Source organism: Sceloporus occidentalis, unplaced genomic scaffold (genome assembly GCF_023333645.1).
Source record: "Sceloporus occidentalis isolate IW3139 unplaced genomic scaffold, rSceOcc1.0.p SCAF_3, whole genome shotgun sequence".
Lineage (NCBI taxonomy): Eukaryota > Metazoa > Chordata > Lepidosauria > Squamata > Phrynosomatidae > Sceloporus > Sceloporus occidentalis.
Genome location: NW_028316983.1, coordinates 34,374,733 through 34,380,740, shown reverse-complemented (window position 1 = coordinate 34,380,740; position 6,008 = coordinate 34,374,733).

Sequence of the window (6,008 nt, the reverse complement as noted above, 5' to 3'; positions counted from 1 at the left end):
TTTAGCCCAAAATGTAGGACATTTCAGGTCCTCCATTTTTTCTTAAATGTCCTACATTTTGGGCTAAATTTTATCCTACAATTATCCTACATTTTGGTCTAAATTTTGTCCTACATTTGGTCCCGGTTTATAGTAGAGAATTATGGCAACCCTACTTTAAAGTCACACTGATTTTAAATGGGATAGGACTGTACCTTCACTTGGTACTATGATGATAAAGCAGGAATAAACAGGTGCTACTATTTTGTTCCACTCTGCTCCTTTGGCAAGTTTTCTAACAGCACTTTGGCATCAAACATCATTCCCAGAACTCTACCATTAAGCACAATAATGGTCAATTTAGTGTACCAGGAAGTAATGAGAGGAAATAACAAGAGAAGTGTTGATTTCAGCTACCTTCCACCCCACCAACACAAGAAAATTGATGTTTGGCATGTGGAAAATGTGAAAATCAACAACAGAGGAATAGATGCATATTTTTAAACTGAAGGATACAACAAACTAGAAAGTAGGGCTGCACTCCTGTGTGTACATTTTAAAAAGTAAGACTGAATTTCTGTGCACACTTTTCAAGAAAAGTGTTTCATCTGAACTGAGTGGGGCTTACCTGCATGTAAATCTGTTTCAGTCAGGCTGTACATCACTTCAATATCTTTTAGAGCTTGTAATTCAGATAAGGAGCTTTACAACTTATTTTTACCAACAGGTGAACAAATATTTGACTTCTGAAATATGCTTCCAAATGTTGTTTTCTATAAACCATTAGGATGGGTTTTTGTTTTTTGTTTTGCTGTGTTTTCATTATTTCCAACATTGAGTGGTCTCATGCAAATTTTTATGTGTTCTTTTGGGAAAACAACACATATGATCATAGTTAGGCAAAAGATAGCTGAATTACTGGTCAGAATGCAATGTTGTTAACTTACAGAATGCTTTTGAGTTTTAGCTGTTGCTCAATCTGATGGTGTATTTTTCCCAATATGGTCTCATTAACTTATTTAATATACCTCTACCCTATCTTTTAAGGGAAGGCCTCTCAAGATGTCTTACAATAAAAATGCTAAAATAAAAATGATTGAAATAACAAAATTACATTAAATGAAGACATAGGGGATCTGTTATAAGATCATCAAAATGTTAGGAACAAAAATATTTTAAAGGTGACAAGAGAGGGGGCAACATTCTGAGGAGATGAAATTCAACAAGTGTGGGGCTACCTCTGAAAAGGCTGGTACCCATTGACATAAATGATGTTAGTGGCACACCTGAAGCAAGGTCTTTGAGGCCAGTCTTGGGGCCCAGGCTGGCCTCAAATTATTGGTATTTTTTGCCATTTTACTGCTTTTGTTAATTCTAGATGTTGTTTGCACTTCTATTTTCTTTAAGTTTTGTATAGTTTTATGATTACATTGTACACTTCTCTTTATGCTTTGTAGAAGAATGGTAGAGAGAAATAATAATTCGCCTACTCTTGGTTTTCTTTTCTCAGTCATTAAAATTCAAATGGGTTTCCTACTATTGTGATCCTACATTTGCTGCCAAGGGGTAGTAGAATGGCAAGAGAGAAGGGGAAGAGTGTTAGATGGCTCTGCAGTTGGAAAACAGGTGGTGAAAGTATTAAATACCCTTATCCTTCTTTTCTATTCCTGCTTGCTTTTATTAAGAGAAACGTTCTTCTTGGGCTAAAAGAGCCATCAAGCAAATCTGTTGTATATAATAACTAGTAAAAACAACATTGTTATAGTTGTTATACTCATTGATCAGTTAAGTTAGATGCACTTTTTTCAGCAGCTGCACAGCAGAAACAATAGAGGAACCTTTGAACTTTTTTTAAAAGGCATTTGTTACCTTGGGAATTGACATACATTCCTGTTTCTAAGTCCTTCAAGTGTCTGCCAGTGTTCTGAAAATGGATTTTGTTGAAAAACAGTGTCAAATCATAGGAGGTCAAGGGCTTCTGAGCCATCTTGTCCTGCATCAGAAAAACAAGGATTTTGGTAGTCAGTCTGCCCCTCTAGTTATAGTAAATCAATCAAGCACAGGGAGAGTAGGGAGTGAGTGCACCCCAACACCCCCCATGTTTTGAATATGTGTTGATTATTTCAACTATTCTAACATTCTAAATTATTATGGTTACGTACATGATGAAATGACTCTTTGTGCGTGCCAGAAGTATAAATTTTGTTACTGTTGAAAAGAAGTGAGAGTTGTTCTTTATTTACTGAAATGAAAATGGCCCCAACACATACTTCTGATTTTTACTTTTGAATTTTAAACTTGAATCTACTCTAAAGACTTTGAATGACTTGGTGAACACTGCAAATGCACCTTTGCATTTATATTTGGATACCCAAGTTCCTGCCTGTGTTTTGTTTTGAATGCAGGGATGGATATGAGAAAGTACTGAAACTATAGATTTTATGTCAGAGAGTCTGGAACAAGTATAATCCACATTTAGAAGTATTCTCAAATTCATTTTGGGGCATGGGCTTTCTTATTGTGCAAAGATGCATGTTTACTAATGTCTTCAAGATACTTTCTTCCACCCATTTATAAAACAAATGTAATGAAATACTTACAAGTTGCCTTCCTCCCCGCCCGCCCCCCAAATCTAGAAGGACCAGCACTTACTCATATTAACAGTCACATGTTGCTTTGGAGGGAATTACACATGATCCCTCAGTAACTTTTACACCCTTGCATTGCCATCTGTGCAGGTTTTAAGTTTGAAACAAATTTGTGAACCATTTGTTAATCTGAAATATTTGCTAATCTAATGCAGTTCACAAATTCACTGTGATGGCCTTCATGCAATCTTGCATGTGCATACCTTTGTGAGGGTAAGTCTCATTGAACTCAGTGGAACTTGTGAATAAGCAGGCCTAGGATTGGCCACCTGGCTTTGCAATACTTCTAATAATTGATTTTGTCACATTAGCAGCCTAGACAGGATTACATCCTAAGAGTTAATTACTTTTCAGTGCCTTTAAAAATCCTCAGTTGTAATGCTTGGGGCTTTTAGCATTTCTCTCTCATTTAATGGCTGTGGGCAGGATTTATCAGAGCTAGTCTAATGTCATTCTGAACTTCCATTAAACCAATGGCACTTAAGCATATAATGCCACCTTGTGCCACTTTGTCTTGTACAGTACATGGTGCTCATTCTTGTTCCAAATGTCCTGTTTTCACCAGTGATGAACAATCCCAGCTGTAACCTCTCTTTTTGAGTCAGCTTCCCCAGTAGCTTCAGAGTGCAATAAACAACTTCGTGAACAAGGGCTGAGGTTTGCCTCTTTGCTAAGAGTAAATCTTATTGTAGATGCAAACAAAACATTACCCTAAGTAACCTCACCACACCTTTATTGGTTGCACCTTTAATCGTCATGGCTTTGTATGTGCCATCTGTCTGCAGAGATGCACAGAATCCAGCACTGTTCTGGATTTTTAAAAAAGGCTTCTTCTTCGTAACCTTTGACTTTTTCTTGGTAACGCTTTTTGTTAGTGAAAAGAGACGTGATATACTCTCCATTCTGATGCCCAGTCAGCTGGTCTCAGTAGTGGGAGTAGATGTTTTCAAAGTGGTAGTGAAGATAGATTCAGTTCCATCTAAATTTCCATTCTTATTTCTAGAATAGGCTGTTTGACTAATATGAATGGAAAGTGACATTCTTCTGGCTGGTAGCTGGAAGGATTGTTGGAAGGTTGCACTACTATTCAAACAAGAATCTGGATCTATTAAAGTTCTGATTAATGAGAGCCTACAGAAATTCCATTTCTAAAGTAGTGTAACAAGTGGGAACAACCTTATTCTTTTGAATTCTGAATACAATTTTATACACTTTTCTTATCATTTCTAAAGGAATTTTGAAGGGATGTAATGAATACTAGATACTGAAAAAACAACTTATGTTGCAGTGCCTTGTAACAATGCAGTTTTAAAAACAACTTCTCAGATTCTGTGCAAAACACATAACAGTTTAAGTTAAAATATTCTAAACAAGGAAACTGCTTGATCAGAGTGGAACATAGCTTATGTTCTTTTTATTTAAAAGAAAAACCCACTGCTAGTTACATCAAGCTTTTTTTTTTTCATTTTGACAGTACAGTACATACTTTTTAGGGAAATTAATTTTGTTGCTGCTTTTGTTAATCTGCCTCCAGAGATCTGCCATTTACTTAGCCCTGTTTCGGCAACTTACTACAGCTCCTGAGAGCATAAACTGAAGTCTGCAGTTTTTGGTCTCAGGTATGCCATAAACTCACTGGGAAGTCTTAAGCAGAATATAATATTTCAGCATCTCTTCAATGAAAATAGAATAATTAACACAGCATTATTATCACAGCCTCATATCTGTTACTTCAGCCACATAACCAAAGATGACACTTACTTCTTCTTAGGGATTTACAATCTCTAGAAGAAGTAATAAAATGAGAACTGCAGAGCAAACCAAGAATAAGAAGGGATAGAAGAAAAAACTGTTAAAATACCTAAAGTATTATATATTGGTCAGTTTTGACAGAGTTGGGTTTGAGGGAAGGGAGGTGGCTGCTTGTGGCTGTTTTGGAAGCAGAGTTATAGGCATAAAAGGAAGGGAGAGAAACAGACTGAGTAATTTAAAATAGCAGGAGACTTTTAATAAGCCATTTAAGTTTCCCACTGCCCTGCCAACATAGCAGCAGATAGTTGTTGCTGTGTGCCTTCAAGTCATTTCCAACTTATGGCAACCCTAAGGTGAACCTATCATGGGGTTTTTTTTTTGGCAAGATTCTTTAGTGAGGATTTGCCATTACCATCCTCTGAGGCTGAGAGTGTGTGACTTACTAAGGTCACTCAGTGGGTTTTATTGTGAGGAGTGTCAAATGGAGGATTAGAGCTAGAAGGGAGATGTTGGGCTTTAGAGCAATGGTGGGCCCAGTAGGTTCCCTATAAGCTGTTCAAAAAGATAGTTGTATTTCAGTGTATATCTTGCATCTTACTTTCTATAAACAAATCATTTCAAAAATCTTCAAGAAAAGCACAGCAGCAATAAAACAAAGACGCATTAACAAAACCATCCCAGTACAACACTGACAGAATCCTTAAAGCTCTGAATGGCTTGTGGGTATATTTGAGTCTTAAGTTTCTCTCCACCCTGAAATCCAATAGCAACATACAATTAATGAGCTTCTGGAGGGAGCTCATTTCACCTTTCCAGGTTACTGACTAAATGTATGTTAGCTACTTTGAGCAATTTGAAAAAATACAATTTCATTACTGACATAAATATATTTTAAAATATTTTATTTCTAGAAAAAGGCTAAAAGAAAGAACAGCTGGAGCCCTTGACTTTAATCACTGTTGCGCCATGTTTGCATATGCCATTACTTCGCATGTGTCAGAGTCAGAGCTGTGAAATTCAGTTATCATTTGACTAAAGCAAGCTATGTTTGCAGCATAGATCCAAGTTACAGCTCAGCAGCAGAATAAGTGAGAAGAGTCGGATCTGGCATGGGAGAGGGAGTGTTCAGGAATTACCAGTCAAAAGCAACATGAACTGCTAAGACTGAGCAGTCAACAGCTTTTGAAAATATATATATATTAAAAAAACAGACTACAGATGTCTAACACAAACACTTCTAGAGTTACCTTTTTGAAATTTCATTGAGTTAATTCCCTCTTTAGGGTTTACTGCAAGAGCAGGAAAGGTGTGGCCCTCCAGATGTTGCTGAAGTGCAGCTCTCAACTTTCCTCCCCATTGGCTCTGCTGACAAGGGCTGCTAGGAATTGTAGCCCACCTATAGTAGACTGTGTCCCCAGATTTTGGTATGGATTTGTGAAAATAATTAAGTCATAGGCATTACAAGTCACTGGCCAGCCCAGCCTTCCATGAAAGAGCATTCCAAAGGATGGAAGCAAGCACTGAGAAGGCTTTCTCATCTTGTCCTGACCAAGCGAGATAAAGCCTTCCCTTGAAGATCTTAGATTTCTTGGAGGTTTTTTGTGGGGTTATAGTGGCGGGATACAAACC